Raw genomic sequence first — 26,014 nt, forward strand, 5'->3', positions numbered from 1 at the left:
CCACACCAGTTTGGGTGCCCTCCTCCAACTGTCCCACCACACTGTCCCTTCTTCCCTACTTCAGCAAGAGGACAGGTCTGTGGGTCTGAATGGGCTGCCCTACGTCAGCTGAGGTTGCAAACATCTGTCAAAGTAGGCCCTGTTCTAAGACTGGTGGGTAGAGTCCCATGGGGAAAATTCTTGCCTCAAAATGGCCAGGGTATTCATTCCCAGGGTTTCCCCAAACTCTTACTTGCTGAGGAAGCCAAGGCAAATTATCCAACCCGCCCGAGCCTCAGTGCCTTATCTTCAAAATGGGAGCACAACCGTAGCTCCCTCGCCAGCACCACCTGAGATAATGCGGGACTCCCGAGCCTCCTCGCCCAGAGCCCGCCCGCAGCAGGGCTGAAGCCCGAAGACCATTCTTGAGAAGGTTGACACCTCCCCCCATATCAATTAGAATACTTAGTCATTCAAAAACCTGGAGGACCCAGAAAAGTAAAAAAAAAAAAAAAAAAGGAAAGAAAAAAAATTTTTGAATAAAAACTTTAAAAATCTTCCATGGATTAAGAAGTTGTGGTCCATATATACAATGGAATATTACTCAGCTATCAGAAAGAACGAGTTCTCAACATTTGCTGCAACATGGACGGCATTGGAGGAGATAATGCTAAGTGAAATAAGTCAAGCAGAGAAAGACAACTATCATATGATTTCTCTCATCTATGGAACATAAGAAGTAGGAGGATCGGTAGAAGAAGAAAGGGATAAAGAAAGGGGGGGTAATCAGAAGGGGGAATGAAACATGAGAGACTATGGACTATGAGAAACAAACTGAGGGCTTCAGAGGGGAGGGGGTGGGGGAATGGGATAGACCGGTGATGGGTAGTAAGGAGGGCACGTATTGCATGGTGCGCTGGGTGTTATACGCAACTAATGAATCATCGAACTTTACATCAAAAACCAGGGATGTACTGTATGGTGACTAACATAATAAAAAAAATTTTTTTAATAATAAAATAAAATCTTCCATGGACTCATGACCCAAGGCAACCACCCCTGACATATTGCGTTTCCTAAGTACGGGTGTGTTTTACGTGGTTGAGATCATGCCGCAGATATAACTTTGTATGATGCTTCTTCCACTGAATGTTATAGGCGTTTTCCTGTGTTACTCTGTGGTCTCCAGAAATAATACTTTTCATAGCTGTCGATTATTCCGGCCAGTGGCTGCTCCGGGTTTATTCGACCACAGCAAGCTTCTCAGACATTGCTCTTTCCAACTTTTTGCTAATATAAACAGCACTGTGGTTAGCAGTTGGGCTTATTCCCTTAGGGGAGGTCCCGGAAGTAGAATGCTGGGGCTCTGAGCGTGAAGATGTGAAGGGCCCTTGACACGTCCTGCAGATGGCTTCCCTCATACACACCACCGTAAGTGCCATGGCAAGCACATATCACATCCCTAGGAGTTACCATTTAAGATTTTTTTTTGATAACTTGATTAATGAAAAATGATCTCATCGTTTCTATTTGCACTTCCTCAACTTCTCAAGAGACCAACCATGTTCCTGTTAACCATATGTCATCCGTCTTCTGTGCCGTCACAGGAAGGGGTGCTCTCCGCCAGGGTGGGGCAGCCGATCCCAGCCCTCAGCGTGCAGCAGCATGGGTGCAAACGTTCAGTCGAGGACGGGGATCTACCTTTCTAGCTAATTCTGATGCAAGTGATTCTTGGGTCAGAATCAGAGAAATTCTGGATTAGAGTCTTAGTTATAAAATCTGTTTCTAGAGTTTTCCTTACACTGAAGATTTCATTCTTTTCAGCAAATATCCTCTCCAGATGAACAGTCTTTACATTTTGATTGCCTTTTTATGAAGCACAGAAGTTTAACTCAAATCTGTCAATATTTTCTTTTGCAGCTTCTTTTTGTTCTCCTACAGAGAATTCTTTACTCAAGAGTAAACTTCCACAAATGTTTCTTTTTCTATTTTCTCCTACTTTTAAAAAAAATCACTGTTAAATCTATCTGGAATTAAAGTTGGCGATCTAGGGTAAAGGGAAGATGTAAAATTGTAGATTCTGTTTCTCAAAATGACTAACTACCTTTCCCAACATTACAGTGTTATTTCTCCCTCCATCACCAACTCTTGGGGCCTCTTTTAGCTTACATCAAATTCTTACAGACAGTGGGGCTTCTGATGGGGACACACCGATGTCATGTTCCCTCTTCTCCTTCCCTCCTACCTCTCTCCAGTTTTTCAAAACCCCTCTGTCACAAACTTCGGCCTTGAGAAAACTCCTGGTACCTGAAAACTTCCACAATGTGGCTTTAGAGCGAAGTTAAGAATTCAACAATTATAGGGGTGCCTGGGTGGCTCAGATGGTTAAGTGTCTGCCTTTGGCCCAAGTCGTGATCTCAGGGTCCTGGGATTGAACCCTGTGTTGGGTTCCCTGCTCCGCGAGGAGTTTGCTTCTCCCTCTGCCTTCCCCCTACCCCCAGCTCATGCTCTTTCTTGCAAATAAATAAATAAATAAAACTTAAAAAAAAAAGAATTCAACAATTTTAATTTCCTCCTACTGATGATTAGGAAACATAGTATAGCTTTTAAGAGATAGGATAGTCACATTTATAATAACTTTATAATAATGTTGTGATCTGAATATAGTTGAGGCACAAATTTTAAAGCTGAAGGGACCTTAGGGAACATCTATAGTTCAGTCCCTGTGAGGAAACAAACTGAAACCAAGAGTCATGAAACCAGGTGTCCAAATTCCTGCAGCTAACGGGCAACGGGGCTGGAATTCACAGCTGGTCTCTGCTGGCAACTGTGCTGCCCCTCTTTGACCGGCTGCCACCATCCTGTCCTTTCCAGGGCTTACTGGTGGTCATAATGAAGCAGGGAAGTGACAGTTTATTTAAAGACACTATTTAGGGGGCACCTGCATGGCACAGTGGTTAAGTGCCTGCCTTCGGCTCAGGGTGTGATCCTGGCGTTATGGGATCGAGCCCCACATCAGGCTCTTCCGCTATGAGCCTGCTTCTTCCTCTCCCACTCCCCCTGCTTGTGTTCCCTCTCTCGCTGGCTGTCTCTGTCGAATAAATAAATAAAATCTTAAAAAAAAAAAATAAAGACACTATTTAGGGTCTCTGAACGACTTCCAGTCCTGCACCCAGCTACCATCCGAATCAGAGAAAGGAGAGCTGACTGCAGGCCGAGGTGCCACGTTGGCTAAGATAAACGCTTCTAGAAGAATCATTTGGAACAAGTGCATCTTGCTCATGCAACAGTACCGGGGAAGGAAACTGACTACCTTCCTCTCCCCAGCGAGTCTCTGAACTCAGGTTACACCTAGCTTCAAACACACGGGAATCACATGCCCCTGAGACGGACACGTGGACAATGTTGTCGGGTGACACGCCGCAGTGGGCCCCATGTACTCAGGTGTCCCGCCGTACACAGCTTCTCCCCACGGCCGGGGACGGGGGCTCATGGTGAAGCAGCCTGAGGCAGAGAACAGGTGTCAGGGCAATTCAGGACAGACAATAACAACAAGTTTTTCCCTCAAATAGAATTATTTTTACCCGTCTGAAGTTAAATAGAAAGTCTTGTTGGACATATGGGAAAGTTTCTTGACAACGTAAATGTCAAATCTAAAATAATTCCCAGCTCTAGATCTCTGTATTCTCTGCCTAGAGAGAAATGTCCTCTTTAGGGATCTCCAGCTCCATGTTTTCTGATTATGCAGGTAACCTCTGAAACAGCCACACATTTAAGCAAAAGATCACTTTTCCATCCGTGATGGCATGTGTATGTTCCTGCCATTCAAGAGGATGCTTCCGAGAAAGAGTGTATGCTCTAGACGTAGAGGTGACCCTTTCATGGTGGCCTGGCTTCACTCTATGCCACATTGTGCAGGGCATTTGAGCTCTGCAAATGTTCTTTTGCTGTCCATCTCTTCCTTCTTTAGATCCCCTGTGAGCTCCCTTCAAGCCCAGAGTGGCAAAACTCAAGTTCTTTTTTTTTTTTTTATTCGACAGAGATAGAGACAGCCAGCAAGAGAGGGAACACAAGCAGGGGGAGTGGGAGAGGAAGAAACAGGCTCATAGCGGAGGAGCCTGATGTGGGGCTCGATCCCGTAACGCCAGGATCACGTCCTGAGCCGAAGGCAGATGCTTAACCGCTGTGCCACCCAGGCGCCCCAAAACTCAAGTTCTGATCCAGATCTTGACCTGTCCCTGTACCTGTAAGAACTTTTCAGGCATTACCCTCCCACGTATGATGCAGGCATTTCTTCGAGAACATTAGAAGATCCTCAAAGATTGTACCCTAAAAAGCCAGGGCTTATGAAAAAAAAAGGGGGGGGGATGGAACAGACCATCAAGAACCCATGGGATTTTGTAATCAGGATTCTCGCAAAGTCCATAACAATCCTCCTAAAAACATGAACCCAGCTGAATCTTCCTGGGCCCACCTAGTCAGGCAAGGCATCCCAGCCCTCAGTCCTGCGCAACCTTCTTCCCTGGAATTGTGCTGCCTCCTTGCCGAGGAAAGTCCTCGAAGACATTCGCTTCTAAAAGAGACTAGATCCATCAAACTTAAAAATATGTGCCAGGGACGCCCCCCCCCCCTTTCTTCATCAATCCTTTGTTTTCTCCTCTCCAGCACAGGAGGGCATATCTTCATAGCGTTTTCATCCGCAGTTCTCACCCCCCAGACACAGCAGGAACCAAAGTGGTCCTTGAAGTCACTACATCAGCCACTTCTTGCACCAAAAGGAGGCACTTCCACGCTATTCTTGGCTTCTTTCTGAAGATCTTCATATCCTGCTGAGGCCTTCTGATTCCTTGTGAGATCAATGCAGAATGTGAACATGTTAGGGAAAGTCTCACTCTCTTCCAGCCAATGCAACCCGCGCACCCTGGAGACATCACGCCTTGCTGAGGATTTGCTCATCAGCGCCTTGGATTTTCACATGGTTTTTCTGCCTATTGATTGATTGGTAAAATACATACACCATAAACCTGACCATTTTAACCATTTTTCAGTGGACGGTTCAGTGGTGTTTAATATTTTAGTGCAATAAAAAAAGTCTGTTAAAACCGATTTAATCAAAAGAAAGAAAAAAAAACGAGACCAGAAGATGATCATAAAATACTTTTACCACCATCCTCCTCCTTGTTTTTCCTCTTGTCTTTTCTTGAGTGAGCGCTATGGGTAACAGATCAGCTCAGCGGCCATATTGGCAACAGGCGGGCCAAATTCCAGGGAAGAGCCTAACAGTCATCACTATGTCTTATACTCCAAAAGCCTGAAGGGTTCTGAGATAAAAACGTATAGTAAATGTTCCTTCTTCTGCCCAAGCTTATGTTTGAGGAGGAAATAAGGGAGAAACTAAATGCCTCAACAGCATGCAAGTGGAACCTTCTAGGGTCAATGCAGGCCTAAGGTGGATATCTGATGGCCCAGGTCCAAATTGGGGCCGTATGACCTTGAGCAAGGGACTGAAACTTTCTGGGCCTCAGTTTGCAAGCTATGCAGTGAGGATAATGTGAAAAGTAGATGGGTTAATATAGTCACTGCATTTCCAACAGCGTAAGGCACAGAAAAGTCCTCACTAAATGTTAGCTATTTTTATTGAAAAGCCAAGACCCAACAATCCAAATATTTCAGGTGGAGGGCCTACGAATAAGGCATTTTTATTTTGTGTGGCTGAACTTCAAAAGGAGTTATTCTTAGAATTCATAAAAATACCTTCAATAACTTAAGGACACGAATAATTGTTCTTTCAGCAACGAAAATAAATACTCTTTTTTAGCTTAAAAAAAGGCTCATTGTTATTCTTGGTAGTCAATGGCACAAGGGTTGTTATTAGGACGGAAAAAAAAAAATCTTGACAGCTTTGACTTAACTCCTACACTCAGAGGATGTCATTTAATTTAAAAGTGCAAACACAAAGGCAAGAGAAGAAATGCCTGTTTAAAACCATCCCCTCTTCAAAACTTGCAGATGTCTTTCAAAACCCTACATAATATTTTTAGAGTTTATTTATAAACTTAGATACTTTAGACACATTTTGTGTAAAACTTAATGTTTTAAACTCCAAAAACTTTTTTCTTGAATTCTAGAAAAGTAAACGATGCCAGTGTCTCCTTTGACTACCAATGATGTCAAACACACAATAAACACACAAGCAATAAACTGGGGGGCAAGGGGGACCCTCTTCAGAAGAACCCCCCAGGGGCTGCCAGGACCACAGCGACGGGCACCAGGGCTGGCACAAACACTGCCAAGCCATTTGGTGCGGCCTCCATTGGCCTCAGACCGGACACAGTGCCCAGGGCAGGGAGGCCATGACGTCGAACTTCCAGTGGGTGTCAAGAAAATGACTGAAGAAGGACATTACCATAGAAATTTCAGAGCAATTGGGAACACTCCATTCCTGGCCAGAAAACCCTCCGCCATGTCAAGGCTGAGAGCAGGGGTGAAATGGGGCAGACGAGAATCTTCCACTGTAGGGAGTCCTCAGATGATGAAGACAGCCAATTGCTAACCAAAAATGGGACTAAAAACCAGGATGGAGCTTTCCTGCCCAATAAAACAGTGTGCCCCTCAGACCAGCAGCTCACTAGCGCCGAGCCCAAGTCGAGGGAAGGCGGTCGGGAGCTCTCTGCGCGCAAACGCTGCCGTGTCTCTGAGCCCCGCGACCAAGCGCGCAGCCGAGAACGGACGGTCGCGGGGTGGGCCCTGCCGGCGACCGCCGGGCCACTCTCAGTGCCTGCTGCCCGACTGGGAGCTACGCAGCCTGAGCAGCTCCCAGGCTGACGGGGGCTGGGTCTGTTATTTATTCTCGGCCAGCGCTATGCGGGTCCTGAGATCCCAAGTATACAAACGATGGCCAGACAGCGTGTCGAAACAGAACTCTGACCCACACCCTGCAGCAACCTGGCCAGGAAACCAAGAGCTGTCTACAGTCACCAGCCGGGGAAGGCAGCCTGCTAGCTCTCCGTCATGCCTGCAGGAAGGCAGGCCTCCCCCACCAACAATAATCCAAAATGCCAACCAACAGCCTCTGCACCCATGGCCCCAAATGGCCAGCACTGGAGTAAAAATGCATAACTTGCCTAATTCCCAGCCCTCCCCCCTCCCCCGCCCCCGGCCACCTGAGGAACTGCTAAAGAAAGCCAAACACACACCCTTCACCCATCACAGATGCCCCCGCTCTTGAGCCCACCTCCAGCTTCCCCAGGGTGACGGCCTCCCATCAGGGCACACCGGGAGCCTTCCCTGCCCCCGCTGTACGGCTTTCCCCCTCCCCTGCCTGGCTTCGAGTCTCTGCCAAAGAGCTGGTGGCCGACGCCCTCGCTAGAGCCAGCTCTGCGTAAACAGCCTTCGCTGGCTCTCGTCTGGCTGGCCTTCGTGGATTTCCGCAGCCCTGGGCTGCTCATGCCTTCCTCATCCTCGTCTATCCCCTTCCTGAACTACAGCAGCCGGAGGAAAACTGATTTTGATGAAAGGGTCAACCCCTGCTCTGGGAAAAGGCAGACCTACGCAAGACCAACATGGACAATTACAAAACACTCCTACTTTCAATTCGTATACATGACTTGCCTGGACAGCGTCAATAGTGACTGCGCAGTGATCTAGAACGGAAACAACCCAAAGCGCCCCTGTACTCGTCAATCTGACAGCTTAATGGGAAGGCCATGTATTATGAGGGGTTTGTTCCAAAATGCACCCTTGGACCAAGCATGTCAGCCTTCTGCCCTGCATCTTCGACACCGGGCGAGTCAATGGGGAATTACGTGGGAATCAGTTCAGCATCGCGGCTCCTCCGCATTGCTGGGAGAAAAGAAGGGTGAACTTGTCAGTAGAGTTTATGTATCCTTATTTCTTCTAATTCTCTGGAAATTGGTGCTCTGAGTATGAAATACATGGTTAAGGAGAAGCGAGATGCTGGCAGATCTGAGCCCCCGAGCCTCTAAACATTCTGGGCCAAAGTCCCCTGGGCCCCTCCGAGCACCAGCTCCCATGCCCCTCCCCTGGCATCTGGCCTTCAGCGGCATCCCAGCACACAGTGGGGCTGGAATTCCTTCGCTCTGGTATGCGATGTCACACAGCATATTCCCATCTTTCAACCCATCTGAACGCTTCACTGATAGATACGGTGAAGGAAGTCCTGAGCAGGCTTCCTGATACCTAAGTCCTTTTCAAGCCTCCTCACTTTCCTTTATAAAGGGATTCTTCAGCCAGCCCCACAAATATCATCTACTTCCTTAAAGGAAATGGAAACCTTTTTTTTTTTTTTTTTTAATCACAAAGAAGTGAAAGTTCATACTGGAGTCTGGAAAGCATTTGAATTTAAATTATTTTTCTTCTTTTGCTCTACTGAAGTGTTAAAGAAACAACAGATAATACGGGTTGGGGCCATTTCAACAATTCACATATAGCCTTCGGCCTATAGAAAATTCAGCATATAGGATAAAATATTCCCAACATGCGGAAAACATTGTTCACTGTTACCTGAGATCCGGTAGTCCCTTCCCGTAATGAAGGTACTGATTGCCTGTTTATCTAGATGCGTATTCCCTACCCAACCCCCCATTCCTGAGAACCAAATCCCTGTTTGGCTGTAACCCGATTTTAATGTGTGTGTGCAATAGCAGGGAGTCTTTACAGCCAACGATTAAAGCTCGAGCGAAACACAGACTTTGGACTTTGATCAGAAAGTGGATTAAATTCCCAGATGAGGCTGATCAGAAGCAGAAACGCCAGGAGACGCCAGCATTCTCCACTTCTTTCGTGAACAGCTTGGGACAGAGTCCTTTCATTAGGACTGTACTCTTCTGCAAAAGAATCCAGCTATAATTCGTAAAAAAAAAAAAAAAAAAAAAAAAAAGGTCTGTTTATTCGTGTACGGGGTGTGTCTTTGCCAAATGAGGGGACCCTGGATGAGGTCACCTGGAGCTTCCTGGTCCTGCCGATGACCCCTGTGGGCTGTGCCGACCTCGCTCCCTCGCTCCTTCAACATGTCCCAGAGACGGGACTTGGGCTTCTCTGGGCACAGTGATGTGCCCAGTTTTGCGGCCTGTTTGTCAAACCAGGCAGGGGCTGAGACGCCGCCGGCTCGCACGGATATCTACTTCATGTACGTGGACGCTGCAGAAACACGAGGCGGCTCTGTATGGACACTCACGCCCTGACCAACAGCCAGTGAGGCTGCGCCATCGGCCCCCACACCTAGACCCCAGGCAAGGTGACGAGAACCTATGGAGACGCTCTACGTGGGCGCAGGCTACACCCCAGAGATGAGGGATGCAAAACAGGATTTTCTCTGCTTATGCACAGGACAGAAGTAGCTGCCTTTCTCTCTCTGTCCAGAAAGAAGGAAGAGACACCTTTGCTCCTTGGAGATGAGATGGAAAGGACCCTGGGTTCTTAGCTTGACCTTCTTGCATGTAAAATTGCTCCAGGGGTCAGAGAGTCCCATGTGCCTGGGCTTTTATGACCTAGATTGGTCTCCAAGGTCTGGGCTTTGTCCCTTTGGACGATAAATACCTAGCGAGATAGCACTCCAGTCTCCCTGCCACCTGGGGCTTAATTATGTGTGCGCGCACGCGTGTGTGTGTGTGTGTGTGTGTGTGTGTTTCTGCAGGATCAGTCTGGTGTGTGTGTGTGTGTGTGTGTGTGTGTGTGTGTGTGTTTCTGCAGGATCAGTCTGGCTGTGGAATGTTCCAACCCTCAGTCAGTGGACAGAGCAGCCGGTCACTGGTCCTGGCCATTCCCCTACACAGCCCTACAGCAAGATCCCAGCCACCCAGGGATATGTTTGCTTTCTTTCTCTTTTAACACTTTCTCCACAGTTTTCTTAGGTATAGTTGGCATGAACATAAATATTCACTGAAGAAAACTTAACAGTGATAACTAGTAGGCACCGTGTGCTTACAATCTTAGGGGCTTTGCATGGACTATGTCGGTGAGTCTCAGATCCACGGCAGGAAGCAGGCACTACCAGGCCCCCGTCTGACGGGGGAGGAAGTGGAGGTACCAGGTTTAGCAACTTTCCTACGCTGCACAGCTGGGAAGGAATACAGCAGGAGCCTAACCCAAGCCCCCAGTCTGTAAGCATTGTGTTCTGATGTTTGACAGACAGAGCAGTCCTTTCACTTACCCAGTTTTGAATTAAAATGGAATCAGACTGTCATTTGTCACTTGTCCCCTTACACTTCTTAGGCACTAATAATTTTCAGAATATGTTCACCCTCAATTATCTCATTTGATCATCACACAAATGCCTTTCGGAAGGTGGGCCTCGTGTTCTCAGTTTCCAAGAGGATGCAGAGAAATGAAGCAGTTCTCCGTGGCTAAAAGGGGCTCGACCCGGCATCTCCTGTGCTCGGCGCCACTGGTCTCCCCATCTCAACCCAGTGACCATGCAAATTCATCTTCAAGGAAAAGAAGGGAAATCAGTGCGCACGATCGTGAAAGGCAAATTTTACATGTTTATTGCTACACCTTATGGGAATCCTAAAAGTAAGGTAAGCCCAGGGTGGCGATCTGGGGACTTGAAATACGCAGTATTTGTCTTTTAATTCACACCTACAGTCCTGCTCCTGTTTGTAAAATGATCAACACCTACATCGAAAGTCAGGTAAGAGGAGGCACGGGGGAGGGGGCACGACGACCTCATGCCAGGAGGCTGAAGACCTGTTTCTGGGCCCAGCTCTGCCACCTCCAAGCCCCAGCCTCAGTTTCCTCTTCTGTAAAATGATAGCTCTGGTGGCCTGACCTCTGAGTCTCTTCCACATCCACAGCCTCGACTCTCCGCTAGGGGACACATCCTGGGGAGACTCAGCCGTAAGAATCAAAGCCGAGGATAACAGTGTCTGTCTTCAACCAGATTGGAAGCTAACCCCAAATATTTCCCAGAAGTTTCTGGATAGTTAACCGAAAGAGGAAACTGCAAAAGCAAAATGTAAATTGTTTATCTTAAGAAGGGCAATCTGTAGTTAGGTATAATAAAGAGAATAGGACTTTGGGATAAATATGGCATTTTATAGCCTAACTTTTAGACAGAATAGAAAATAGATCCACTATGGGCCCAAGTTATCAGAATCAATGATCTACTTTGGTTGGAAAAAATCTTGGGATATGAGGTTTGCCCTAGAACACTAATAAGTTCTGGAGGGATGGGGACTGGCTGAATGACTCTGGTGTCTGCGAGCATCATAATTTACTAGGATTAGCAATACGAGTGTTGCCACCAGTGCTCAAAAGTACCGTTGTTTAAATTCTGGATCCTGGGGCGCCTGGGTGGCACAGTGGTCAGGCGCCTGCCTTCGGTGCAGAGCGTGATCCCAGAGTCCTGGGATCGAGCCCCACATTGGCTCCCTGCTCCGCTATGAGCCTGCTTCTTCCTCTCCCACTCCCCCTGCTTGTGTTCCCTCTCTCGCTGGCTGTCTCTATCTCTGTCGAATAAATAAATAAAATCTTTAAAAAAAAAAAATTCTGGATCCTGACACATCTGCCCCAGAACTAAGAGGAGCCCCACATTTCACAATTTACAGACCTCACCTCATATTCTTTCCAAACTTCTTCCATATGTCCAACCACACCCTTCCCCATCTGAGAAAGTTGGGGAGCGCCATTCCTCCCAAGCCCTGTGTACCTCTTTCCCAGGCACTACTCCTGTGGCCTGGGGACGCGCCTTCACGCTAGGAGCAAAATGCAACACCGAAGAGCCAGGGAAACGTTGAAACCGAGATGCTAATTCTGCGTGTGTGGAACGGATGAGGAAGGGAGTTCACCCGGGCTAGCCTACCTGCGTAATCAGAATTCAAGTGGCCCTTGAATCATAGTTAACTCCTGCCCGTATTAATTCACAGTCGGCCATGAAAACAAGCGAGCCCAACCCCACGATCCCCCGTCATCATTGCCCAAGGCACAAATGTAAGCCATAGCTGGAAAACCGTCCTAAATCAGTTCCTTTAGTTTAGAACTCTCTGGAACAATATAGAGCCCGGAATAATTAAGACGGATGTTATTCAAGGATTCTGGAGGAAAAAACAAGATTTATTGGGTCAGTGTAACACCCTCATTCTGAGAAGGTGCTGGAACCCTCCTGCCTCTTTGGTGTGGGTGTGATTCAAACCTGAGCCAAGCGCTAGAACAAATTTGATTTCGTGTGTGTGCCTGCGTGTGCCAATCACGGGACAGACCACATTACCTTACTGATGTTCATTTGGGGTTCCGCTTCCGTTTCCATCAGTGGTGGGAGCAGGGAGACAGACAAAGACACAAGCGATCTAACAGGGCTCCTCCAGGCTTCCCCCCCAGGACGAGCCCAGCGCCTCGGCCCACAGCAGCCCAACCCCGTTATTTGAAACTCTCCAATACCTTGCCTGCATGTGTTTTTCTTAATGGAACCCGAGTGCCGAGGTCCACACTTGCATGTGGAGGGGAAGAAGGTGGGAAAACACACTTCAGGTGAACCCTGGCTGACTTCTGGGACGCCTCTCCACAAACCAGTCAGCGGCTGGTTTTCTAGGCCCCAGGACTGGTGACACTCAGGTGAGAAACAGTGTCTCACAAATGGGCTGCTACGTGGCCCCTACCTTTTCCTGCTGACTTCTCTGTTGCTCTCAGCTGAAGAAAGACATACCTGCCTCCAGAGAAAATGAGAGACATACGGAGTGTCCTGATTTAACAGTCCTTATTACAGCTAAAGAAATAATTTTGAAAAGCAGGTTAGCTACTAAAAGATGACAAGGAACACCATAATGATTTTGCCCTAAAAATGGTTTTCCTGCCAGCTTTCGTCTCTTATGGCCTTTAACACGCAGCCTCCGCTTCCTGAGGGTTGGATTGGAACACGGACACCAAATCGGGGCTGCTTTCGACCCCAGCATGACCCCGGCCAGCACACAGTAACCTCCTGCCCGAGGTGGCCGCTAAGTACAGAAGCCACTTTCAAGATGCTTAGTTTGGTACACATCCTATCTCCTGAGAAGCGGCGTTTCAGAAAAAGTAAACAAAAATGGGCTGTTCTATTTTCGGTCCTTCTTTAAAGGGCTACATTCAAGTTCTTGCTCTGAATGTCCCCGCACACGTCACTTAACGTCCCTGAGCCTTGGTATCTTGTACGTGAAGTGGGAATCGAACAGTGCTCCCTCCAGAGACTGCTGTCGAATCCAAGGAGCTAATGTGCTTGACGGTGACAGGTGAGCGCAGCCCCTCCTGGACCCCTAGACCTAATGATATTTCATGTTGCCTAATTTATTAGGGAAAAATGACAATGAGATGCCCCTGGAGTGGCAGTGACAAAGCTAGGGGATAAAGAGGTGCAGGGGTAAGTCCTGCTGTGGGCCCTGCCCCCCGTGCTTGAGAAGCCCTGTTAGAAGTTGTTCAAACACACAGGCGTTTCCTTCTGCATCACAGACATGAGGGAGTGCTGTGCTTTTATTCTGTTTATCTGGAAGGAAGTCGGAGGTCAGTGCCTCCAAGGGTGAGTGGGTTCTAGAAGTGAAAGTGGACAATCTGTGTCCAGCCTTGTGCTTGTTTCTCCCTGTTCCCAGCCGCCCCAGGACGCCGGCTTCCTTATCTTACTGTGCTCATGTCAGAGAGCAGCTGCGCGGCACACGGAGCGAGATAAGACAACAGTGGTGGGGGGGGGGGGAGCTGGCCGTTTGGACTGCAGTGTTCCCTCCCAGGATTTCTGGGCTCTGAGAGTGCTGGCTGAGGCCAGGGGAGCCTCATTCTTGCAACGTGGCTGGATTCCAGCCTCAGAGGCAACGTGCTCTGGTCTCAGCAGAGAAAAGGGAAGTCCTGAACCTTCTGGAATGGGTCAGCAAGCCTGCCTGGCTGCAGGAGCTGCAAGTTCTGGGAGGAGGGAAAGGCCCCTTGGCGTTCAGAGCCTCTCATTTTCATCTGGAAAGCATGAGCCACACTGTTCTGGATGATCACTGAGGTCCTGTCTTCCCCTGTTCTGGCTACTGTAACAAATTACCATGGGCTGAGCGGCTTCCACAACAGACATTTATTTCCCACAGCTCTGGGGGCTGCAAGTCGGAGAACAGGGTGCTTGCAGTCGGTTCTGTGAGGGTCTTCTTCCTGGTTGCAGATGGGGGCCTTTTCTCGTGTCCTCCCACGGCAGAGACAGCACGAGCTGGCTCTCCGGCCTCCTCTTCTAAGGACACTACTCCCATCCATGGGCACTCCACCCTCGTGAGCTAATCACCTCCCAAAGGCCCAACCTCTTAATACCATCACATTGGGATTAGGGTTTCAACATATGAATTTCAGGGGGACATACCGTCCATTGTAAATCCTTTCCTTCTATTGCAAAAGCCACTTATTAACCAGAATCAAGGTGTGTGTAGGTGTCCAATCCGAAGAGTAAAGTCCTGTTTCCATTGAAAGTCAGGTGTTTCTTGTTCCTTAAGGGGATTGTGACATAGGAGGAAAGTAACAGGATCCTTCCAGTCTGGTCAGAGCTGAGCCCTAATTCTGCAGGCCAACCCTCTTTAGAAAAAACAAGAGGTCATAAGAAAGAGCACATGTCACCCTTATCGTGGTGAGAGGCCCCATACATCTCACAAAATCTCAGACTCCATGGGACTACGCAAAGTCTATTTGATTTAGGTTGAATTTTCAGACACAAAAGGTTATCAGGCTACTTTGTTCTCGTAAATGGCAAAAGCTTTTGAAAGCAAAGTGTGCAACCCCAAGCATGTGCCAAGACATTGTGAGTGTCTGGCTTCTATAGTTTATTTCACTTTTTCCCATGACGTTAGCTTTCAAGAGAACACTGGGAGATATTGTGTCTTTAATTGCTAGCATGTACCTTGTCAGAAAAAAGCAAGCACTTCATTCAAAAAGAAATCACCTCGAGGCTGGCATTTATTGGTGGAAATGGTGGTGTGTGGGGAGTCTGAAGGATGAGCTACTCCCAGCAGCGAGTGATAAAAATAGCACCACTACCTTTCACTGTAATGGACATTGCCTCTTGATTGTCACTGTTTAGTATTAATACCTCCCTTTTATAGATGAAGGGACTCAGTTTCGGGGGTCTGCGACTCGCCAAGGTCACTTGGCCCTGGTGGCCATGTCGAGGTGCCAAGGCTTCCTGCTGGAGGCCAGCAGCTGTCTTCGTCAAACCATTCAAGATGCTGCCGGCCCCTACGGGGACGGCCACTCACACGCTGTGATTTCAAGTCAGGTCATGGGTCAGCGCCGCCGCACCCGAGGAAAAGGCTGAGTGTTTTTATAGGGAGCTCATATAAACAATATATACAAGAGCTGCCAAACGCAGGCTGCTAGAAAACACAAACATAGCCTCAAGTAAGTCCACCCAAGGATACCACCCCCAGTAGCACAAACTGAGAAATGAGACTCTGCTGCTTGATCGAGGACACACTTCGACACACGGCAAGACAGCAACAGGAGACTCTGTACCTACGGGTAAACGGCTGGTCGCACGGAACAGCGAACTCACGCAAAGGCGGCGCACCCTCACAGACACCGGGAACACACAAGGATCTGTTCTTCTAAAATTTTAAGCATGATCTCAGAGTTCTGGGATCGAGCCCTGCAATAGGCTGCCTGCTCAGTGGGGATTCTGCTTCTCCCTTTCCCTCTGCTGCTCTCCCTGCTTGTGCACTAGCTTGCTCTCTCTCTGTCAAATAAATAATAAAATCTTTTAAAAAATTAAAATAAATAAAAAGTTAAGCACGATGGCTCCTTCGTTAGGCACTGCCACTCTTTCCCGGGCCTTTGCCACGAAGGGGCCAGTGCAGGTCTCCGCAGAGGGTTAGCTGCAGCAGTCCCGCGTGTGCTTGGAGAATGCCACTAGCCCAGGCACCGGGAGACAAGAGGGAGGAAACCCACCGGACAGTTGGAAGGGTCACAGACTCTTCCCGCCGCATCACTCCACATACCCCAGACAGCACGAGTCCACATGCGTGAGGCACAAACCGGAGCAGCCCCGTGGCCGCCCATCGTGGCTGCTTTGGTGGCACACGCGGGAATGAACGGCGCCCCTGGGGTTGTGTGGCCACGGCAGCGGGGCCCTGGCTGAGGAGCAAACAGGTGCCAAGGCAGGAACGGCCAGGAAAACTCCCAGGTGAGTGTCTGGAGCAGGTTTCTAGAGAACTCGGGGGCCACAATCAAGGAGGCGCTGTCCCCAGGTGGGGAGGCTGGCGCAAGTTGCCCTGAGGCCCGTGGAGGAAGCGGGTGCCGTCATGTTTCCTTAGACAATGTTGAGCGGGTCACATCTGTCATGCGACAGCCCAGAACCGGCTTCCTGGCACATGCCCTTCCATGTCATGCCGGCACACCTAGGCGCCTGCCCCTCCATGAGGTGCCAGGGGTACCGGGGGCTCACAGCCCTGGCCTGAGCCCAGGCTTGGCCGTGAGAATGACATGCACACGTATGGACAAGGCAGGAATTCTGGTGGCCGTGTCCAAGCAAGACCAGACCGACAGAGAGTGGCAGCCAGGGCCCTGCCAGGGCAAACCCTGTGGCTCCCTGGAGAGCAGGTGAGGGACGCGGGGGGCGGGGGAAGAATGGGATGTGTAATGCAGGGGAGGGGGCTGTTTTCATCAAGGCCACGCATACCTCTAAGTCGAGGGGTTCTGTGCTTCCCCAGACACAATCGCCAAAAGTGGTGGCTTTCCTGATCAGGTGAAAGTAAAGACGGAAGTCCAAGGGTGGAGGGTTTCTTAGGAGCCGTGTCTCTCTCCCCACCAGCGGTGAACACGCAGCGCCAGCTCCTTTGGTTCGTAAACCTGGTGGGTGGGAGTGAGCCATCAATTCCAGAAGCGCTTGTGCGACAAGTGTGACAAGCGCTCCCACGATCCCAGGACCAGGAGGAACGAGGCCACCTGACCCCTCAGGATGGAGACGGAGGCCAAGAGCGAAAGCCTGCGGGAAAGTCCCAGAAGCAGCTCCGCCAGTGAAATCAGCTTGTCCCGAGCCATAAATCCGAGAGACGTCCGCAGCCAAGGGCTACATATGATTAGAAATAGGAACACGTTCTCTACCTTGAGAGATCATAAAACCGCTTCGAAACCACCATGCAAATCAGCCGCGCCTGCGTCTCTCCCTCGACAACCGCTGGGAAGGGGTAGGGGGGAGGAGCCATAAAAGTAAAATCCTCCCTGACCGTGAAGGCCCTGGCGAGCTCAGCAATGATCTCTGCTTCGGGTCTTGAGATGAACTGAGCGCCCGGAGCTCCTCGGCCAGCGCTCTCTCGGTAACATTCCACGTGACGCGCCTGCCCCCACTCCAACCGCACACACACCCATCCCGGGGTTTTAAAGTTCTCCGTTTCATTAGGTCTGGTCCAGGCATCTCATGCAGTGACGGCACTGCAGGCGCGTCTTTCATAGATGGCACGGAGGACCGTGTTGATGTGGCAAACAGGCGATCTGGATGGGCTCCTCCCTGTCCCCCACCCACCTGCTCAGAGCCCCTTCTCCAGCCCCGCCCCCACCGTGTCAGCAAGCAGGCTGAGCACCCGCACCTGCACCTCGGGGTGTGCACCGATCGTGCTGCCTACTTCTGAAGAGGCCTTAACCTTGCAAAACGGAACAGTGGAAAATCGAAGCTATCTAGTTCTGGACTTGAAAAAAATACTGGATTTTCTAAGCACTAACAACAAATCTGCATCTCACTGCAATGGGCTCTTAGTGAAACTACCCCAAGAGGACTGTAGGCCCACAAAAAGGACCAATGATCAGGCCCCAGACTGGAACTGGAATGATCCCATTCCCGGGAACTTCCTGGAAACATGAGATTTTCTTCTCTGAACTAAGAAGAAAAAAAAATGTGATGAACATCCTTTATAAATTTCTTCTGTCCTATTTGCTTTCCTGTCTTCTCTGGCAGAATTGGAAAATTTCAAAGACTACATTTCACTATGTGTCAGGCAATGCACAAAGTATTTGTTTTTTACAGATTTATTTATTTATTTTTAAAGATTTTATTTATTTGAGAGAGAGAGAGAGATAGTAACAGAGGGCACGAGCTGGGAGGAGAGGGAGAAGTAGACTCCCCACTGAGCAGGGAGCGCCACCAGGGGCTTGATCCCAGGAGCCTGGGATCGTGACCTGAGCCGAAGGCAGTTGCATAACCGACTGAGCCACGCAGGCACCCCTAAAGATTTATTTATTTGAGAGAGAGAGAGGGAGAAAGCATGAGCAGGAGGGGCAGAGGGAGAGAGAATCTCAAGAAGACTCTGTGCTGAGTGCAGAGCCTGATGCAGGGCTTGATCTCATGACCCTGAGATCACGACCTGAGGTGAAACCAAGAGTTGGACACTTACCCGACTGTGCCACTTCACAAAGTATTTGTTTGAGTGACTCTTGTATATTCAAAGAATGGATGTCTGTCAGGGTGTAAACCCTACAGGTCCCAGAAAGAGTAAAGGTTCCTAGAAATGCCTGGGGCAGCCTGCCATCTGGATGAGAAGGGCTGGGAAGGCCATGTCCTCAGAGTTTTCTTGGAGACAGATCACGAAAGGGGCATGTCTCCTAATACCATTTTCAGGACTCTTTTGAGATGATTGCAAGGTTGATGGTGTCTACTTAGTTTTTCAAATATTCTCAACTTCAAGTATTCTCTCTTGTGTCCTCACAAACCACTGGAACACTCCAAAAATGATCAGCATGAATTATCATGCGGCCATTAAAATTATGTTTACATGGAATGTTCAATGACATGGGGAAATGCCTATGTTCAGATTAAGGTGGACAACCAGAATGGAAAACTATAAATGGTCTGATGTCAGGCGTGTGAAAATGCATAAAAGAGATTCAAGAGACTGGTAATGTGTGGTGCTGGTTCAGACATGGGCGGGTGGGTGGGAAGGGGCATGGAAACAGCGATTGGAGTCATCTATTTGGTAGCATCTATCCATCCAAAAGACGTGCCCCGTTACTCAGGAATCCCCTTCTGGTAATCCCCGACTTAGAAGAATTTGGACTGTACCCGAAGATATACAGAGAAGGAAGTTAAGACAACGCTGACTAGAATAGTAAGAAGTGAAAATAGCACAATAAATGTTTAAAATGGGCTAAATAAATTATACTTCTGAGTCTAACTATGCAGTTTTTTAAAAGAATAAAGTAGCTATAAGTAATGACCCCAAAACAGTCGCTACGTAAAAATGCATGGAATAAGTTCTGTTAGTTAAAAAAGAAAACGTACATATGTGGGTATACATGTAAATGTGGGGGGAAATGACCAGCTGACTACACCCCAATGGTTCATCTCCTGAGAAGCGTGGAGAGCTATGGGGTGTGTCGGTTAGGATGCTTTTGGCTACAACTAACGATCTCCCAAACATCCCAAAGCAGAGACTCCTTGCTGGCTAATTCAGAAGGTCAAGGGCCAATTCTTCACACTTGCATTCTTTGGCAGGTCGGCTGGGACCTGGCCTAGCCTGCTCTGGTGGCTGACGGCTGCCCCACTTAACAGGCATTGCGTGGCCAAGGAAGAAAAGGACTGCTTCCCCCTCTTGCCTCATTTGAGGGACCGGGGAAGCGTCCCAGTGCCCCACCCTCATCCTTTATTGGCCAGGACGGAGTCCACATGCTCACACTGAGCCAATCACTGGCAGGGACAGCAGGTCCACCCAAGGTAGCTTTGGCCAATCAGGATTTACCCCTGAGACACACGGGAGCATGGTGGACACTGGAGCAAAACCAGGTTTCTGCCAGGCACAAAAAGGGGAATGCCTCTTGTAGGGCATAGACTGTGAAGGGGAGTTTTTTTTACTAGAGATGGCCCTAGATTATTTGAAACTTTTATTAGGAGATTATATATATATTTTTAAAATATTGTATTTATTTATTTGAGAAGGGGAGCATGGGGGGAGGGGCAGAAGGAGAGAGAGAAGCAGACTCCCCACTGAGCCCGAGCCAACTTGGGGCTCAGTGGGATCCCAGGACCCCGAGGTCATGACCTGAGCCAAAGTCAGATGCTTAACCCACTGCGCCAGTGAGGCGCTCTGAAATTCTATTATATAAAAAAAAAAACAACTAACGTTAAAAAAACATTTAATGCATAGGTAAAAGACCGGGAGGAAATTCACCTTGAGATTGCAGGTAATCTTCATGATCTTCACTTTTTTCTATGTTTTCCAAAAATTACGTATAATTTTATAACAGAAATATAATAATTTAAAACATGTTCTCCTGTTTTCCATAGTTTGACTTTCAAGGGCCACAAATATCCTTTGTGAAATTTTGCAGTGCCATTTTTTGGTTCAAGAGAGGGAAGAATGAGGCTGCTAAGCTCTGTCATTTGCCTTTCTTTAGATGGGCTTGGGTCTATTGGAAGTCTGTATGACTCTCAAAGACCCAAAACAAAATCCTCCGCGGCCTTCTGCATGGCAGCAGTCCACAAAGTTGGGTCCCTGGCTCCCACCTCCCACCCTCTGTCCCTGCCACTGCTCTGATATCCATGATGGGTGCTCGCACGCTTGCTGCCTTCCTTTCCCTCCATTGTTACCCCTCCACCTCCCAAGGACTGCCTTGGCTCCAATCTTTCCTCTACTTTTCCTTTCCCCACACATCAAACGGCCAATGGCATTCTCTTACAACTCGGTTATCAAGGTTTGTTGTAGGCAGGGAGGCAGGGAGCAGTAATGGTAGCAGAAAAATCTCCTTTGCAAATAATAAATCGAACTCTAATATGTATGTGTGTGTGTGTGTGTGTGTGTGTGTGTATTTCATATCTATGTATCTATCTATCTATCTGGAAGCAGAGCAATGCTGAAGCACTCTGAGGGTCATCCAGATTCCCAGATTACCCCTCCTAAGATCAGGGTAATAGAGACCACTGTCTTAGACCATCCGTCTTTCCCAGATGTCGAGAGGAAACAATCATCTCAGAGCATAAAGCATAAAACGTCTGCCGGATGAATTCTGACACACCCTACACTAATTTCAGGTAACCCATCAGACTGAAAAGGATTCGCTGATGGCTTAATCCTTCCTTAAAAGTGCCTTGCCAGGGAAGGCACCAATGCCCCTCAAAAAGGAAAGGTACTTGCCCTTCCCTCTGAACTGTATTTTGAAGGAGTGATTGACTGCACGAACACCAGTTGGTCTTTTTTTTTTTTTTTTAAGATTTTACTTATTTATTTGAGATAGAGAGAACAAGCATAAGCGTGGGTGGGGCGGAAGGCAGAGGAAAATGGAGAAGCAGACTCCTGGCTGAGCAGGGAGCTTGAAATGGGGCTCGATCCTAGGACCCTGAGATCACGACCTAAGCCAAAGGCAGACACTTAACTGTCTGAGCCACCCAGGCTCTCCCACCAGTTGGTCTTGATCGATGGAACCTACAGACTAATCACCAGGAAACAACCTCGGGTAAATATACTGCTAGAAGGGTACCACCACAGCTGACCAGAAACCAGGGCTCTGCAGGAGAAGAGTGGACATGTGCATACTCCAGAAAATTCCATTTTGCATCTGATGAACTTCCACAGCCGCCCACCCTCCAGCCCTAGCCTGGTTCTCCAGTGCTCACCTTGGGTTTGTTGGTTAACCAAATCGAATCTCTAATTGGTGAGCTACATGGAAAAATATTTAGGAACCTCTTCTTCCTCTTGCCTACCAGCCCCCTCTTTCCCATCAACAAGAATAAAAACAATCACTTTTGTTATGCCTATCACGTGCCCTTTACTGGTAATCCTACCAACTTGACTAGGGAAGCATTCCCACTATTTTTCTGATCAGGACACTGAGGCTCAAAGAGGTTAAAAAAGTTGCTCCAAGTTGCACAATAGCTGAGCAGAGTACTAGTAGCTATCCCAGGTCTGTCTGATTTCAGGATCTGCACTTTATTTTCTGCCAGATCACAAAGCTTTTCATTCAAAGAAGACTAGCTGGAAGTCAAGGTCAGCAGTGTGGAAGCCCTACCAGAAAATCTCCTTCCCTGGGCCCTTTTCTAGTCCAGGACCTCATTATCGGTCTAGAAAGAATCTCTCTCTCTCTTCCTTATCTTGTCAGCTCCTTGGGGGCAGAGAGGACCCACGTTCTTAATTTCTCGATTACCCGGGCCTACCATGCAGTAGGCGCTCAGTAAACAGGCTGAACTGAATTAAGTGTGTTCCAGAACTTTGCTGGTGTTTCACAGCATCAGGAGCACGTGGCAGCTCGTGAGAAGTGCAGTCTCGGGTCCCATCCCGGACGTGCTGAGTCAGCACGGACGTTTAACAAGATCCCCAGGAAATCACACGCACTGTAAAGTTTGAGACATGATGTTTGGCACCTTCTCTAATACACTGTTTTCCTCACACCAGTGTAGAAGCTACACTCTCTCCTTTCTATTCCGCATCATCAGATGGAAACCACACCTTGTTTTATGACCCACAGAAGTTCAGGTGTTCTTCGACGGAACTTTACCTAAGAGATGACACTTTGCTTACAGTGCCCAGTGGGCCCCAACGTCAAAGAATTCAGTGAGCAACAGGAGTGCCTTAGCTAACGCCTGCATTTATAAATTCGTTTTAACAAATGTTCACATTTCATAAGTGCTTATTTAGTGCTCTGAGGTACTATTAATCATCATCAGATTTAAACTTGAGTTACTCACAGTTAAGTACTCCATTCGCATTCACAAATTTCTCACCTTTAGATAACTCCCATCAACAATTCAGCTCATTTCCTAACACCTCTTTATTGAGCACCTATTATGAACAAGGCCTCAGAGGGATGAGGTTCAGTGGGGAATATGAATGCGGCAGTCCCTGACCTCCCATCTTTGCTACAAATAGAATGAACATCAGGAACATGCTAATTAGACATTTGTGTAAGTAAATAATGCATCAAGTATCATTTCCACTATTTAAATGTGAAACTCAATTAGATGCTTCTATGATGCAGACAATTAAACCGTTGGCGTAAAGCAGCCAAGAATACTGAGTCACTGGGCTATTTTCAACACCTTGTAATTTGACCTCTCTTGGGAAAGAGATGTCACCGCTTACATGGGATCAGCATGGGACAATCAGTGTCCCTATCACAATGGAAAAACTGACTTTTCATGTGAAGGACAAGATACATACTTGCTTGAAAAATTAAGAAAAAGGACTTAGCCCCTTGGGTCCTTAAGGTTAAAAAGCAAGACTACAAAAAAATCAACATATACAGACGATCATATAACATGTATTATTTTAATATATATACATATATATTATATAACGCAGTATTATTTTAATCTGAACAAATCACTAATTTTAAATTTGTAACCTGAAATCGAGGGGCAGGATGAAGAGCCAGCTATAAAGATTACCAAGAGTTAAGAAAGATGGTTCAAAAAATAAGATAAATTCAACTTAATAATGACATACATCACATGATGTGGGTCATTTTTTTTTTTTAGTTTTTCTTTTTTTTTTTTTTACATTAAACAGCCAGAAACAGTAAAAATGACCCAAACTCTTAAAAGAACCAAACATGCTTAAAAACAATTATTTTCTACATAAAGATGAATTCTTTAGTCACCATCTGAACACTCTCATCACATCAGGGATTTTTTTTTCATCACACTAATTAGTAAAGCCTCACTTGGTTCTTTTCTTGGCACGTTTAACTCTTTAGGGGGTAACGTTTTATTAATAACATATTTCCTCCAGAATGAAGTCCCTTCTCTTACCTCCACAGGAGTCGCTCTGGGGAATAGTAAGAATAAGACCAATTCTATGGTCGCGCACAGTGGGACAGATCAGCAAATAAATAGAGGCATCGATTTCCCAGAAGAAAATGGCTAAAAACAGCACATTTACAATTCTTCTAAGTCACACTCCGAATCTCTCTGGGAGATGGAAGACAAGTATTGGATGTCTTTATGTTGCACACTTTATTTCTAACTAAATGTTTAAGAAGACTGCTGAGAAATAACCAATACTTCTATGGGTCCTGGTTTAGCTGTGTAATGAAACACAGATTTTTAAAATTTATTATTTTTTGCTTTTGCAAAAATAGTGGCCTAGTCAGAAAAACGCCTTTAAACATGGTATTTATTCAAGGGTTATTTTAAAATACATTTTGGGGTTATTTTTTTAAAGATTTTATTTATTTATTTGAGTGAGAGAGAGAGAGAGAGAGAGAGAGAGAATGAGCAGGGGGAGGAAGAGGGAGAAGCAGACTCCCCGCTGCTCAGGGAGCCCAAGATGGGGCTCAACCCCAGGAACCTGAGATCATGAATTGAGCTGAAGGCAGCCGCTTTAATCTACTGAGCCACCCAGGCGCTCCCCATTCTGGGGTTATTTTTGCCAAACTTTCCCTTTAAGGAAGTCTTTGTGACAAAAAGACCTAGTACTTGCCCTTGAATTTTGTACTGTCACTTCCCACCCGAGAAGGGCAGCTCTGCTTTAGTGCAAGCCATAATTAGTTGGTCAATCCACTGGGCAGGCACTAAGTTAGTGTTAGATAGAGGTGTGGACAGAACTACACCTTGCCAGGAGCTGCTTTGGAGCTAATTATCTGCAAAGTCCAAACCCTCCTATTAAGGAAAAGAAGGTTTGGGTTCTAAATGATCACAAATGACCAGTTCGTCTCTGCTAATTAAGTTAATAACTACTCAATATTTTACCTGTAAAGAAACAGGCCAACCAATTTAATGAATTTGGAGCACAATACCAAAGCCAGCAGGTACTAAAGATAAACAGATAGGGCTCTCCCCTCTCGGACCCCTTCTGAACACCTGTTGAATCCCGGGGCTTTTAACTTTCTGAACTAAACCTTTCTGGATACAACAATGGTAGTTTTTAGACTTTCTGGAAGTGCGTGTGTATTTTTAAGGTTTCCATCTTGCTTAATCTACAAAACTGGTTACTAATTATTTATGAATCACAGGGCTGAAAACAAACTTTCTTACCTTGAGCAGTTAAGGAGTGGCAGGCAGAGGAGAGGGGTTAGTTTTTAATTTAGCCTCTTGGCACCTGTCGCTACCCCCGTGGTTAACGACCCCTCGCAGCTCTATAGAAAGGTCAAAGGTGCTCCTCCCTCCTCGACCCGGGGAGGGGGGCACACCTCCTATCAAAACAACACGCTGGCATCCAACCTGGGGAGCGATGGCGAGGCGAAGCGAAGGGCCAGGCTACGCGCTCTCTAAACGTGCAGGGGGCAGACTGGGTACCCAACCGGGCCCGGAACCAAATCCGACCTAGGGACCCGGAGAGATCGCGGGCCCGGTGCGCGCACGCCGCACTCCCCAGGGCTCGCCCTCTCCCCACTCTTCGCGAAGGCGAGCCATGGGGCTCAGAGGAGCTACAGGGCAACCCTCCAGGCTGCTACCTGGGCTCGGCCTCTCTCCACCCCGACGGTACCCTCTGAGCTCCCCCAAATCCTGAGGTTCGGGGTGCCTCGTCCTCCGCTTCCTATGGCGAGACGCACACGGAGCACACCAACCCGGCCGCCGCTGCAGTCCTGCAAGACGCGGTGCCCCCGGCGGCGGGACCCGGGGTGGGGGTGGGGCCCCACCATCCTGCGACCCCCGCACCGCGCAGCCCTGTGCCTGAGCGCCCCTTCCGGCCCCGCGCGTCCACCGCAACGGCTAGCAGGTGACGGAGTCCCGCGACCCCGCGCGCACGGACTCCCACCCCCGGCCCCCCGCATGCCCGGGCGCGGCCCCTTACCTCGGAGCTGGCCGGGGCGACCCCGCGGGGCCGAGCGCGGACTGGGCCGGGGAGACGCGCCTCCCGCCGCCGCCGCCGCCGCTGGGAGCCGAGGCGGCGAGCGGGCGCGGCGAGCTCCTCCCGGGCGGCGGCGGGAGGCGCTGCTCTCGCTGCCACCGCCGCCGCCGCCGCCACCGCGGCTGCGGGTCTCCGAGCTACGCGGCCGCTGCTTCCCGGCCGCCGCCGCGCGGGTCCCTCGGCTCCTGCGGGAGGCCGGCTGCTAGCGCGGCAAACTCTTCCGCACGCAGAGCCCGTGGGGAGAGCCGCCGCCGCCTCTTCCTCCTCCCCCTCCCTCCTCCCTCCTCCCTCCTCCCTCCTCCTGCCTCCTCCTCCCGCGCCTCCTCCTC

General features: G+C 48.5%; 1 protein-coding gene across 1 annotated transcript in view; it reads right to left on the reverse strand.

The window, feature by feature from the left end:
• The window catches only part of NPAS2 (neuronal PAS domain protein 2), a 154,625-nt gene extending 128,898 nt beyond the window's left edge, over nucleotides 1-25,727 (reverse strand). Inside the window, exon 1 of the mRNA XM_026488020.4 lies at nucleotides 25,629-25,727. The gene's annotated coding sequence lies outside the window, so the exon portion shown is untranslated. The remainder of the gene's footprint in view (nucleotides 1-25,628) is intronic.
• Nucleotides 25,728-26,014: the final 287 nt, after the last annotated feature.

This window comes from Ursus arctos, unplaced genomic scaffold, assembly GCF_023065955.2.
Source record: "Ursus arctos isolate Adak ecotype North America unplaced genomic scaffold, UrsArc2.0 scaffold_8, whole genome shotgun sequence".
In the NCBI taxonomy this organism is placed as follows: Eukaryota; Metazoa; Chordata; class Mammalia; order Carnivora; family Ursidae; genus Ursus; species Ursus arctos.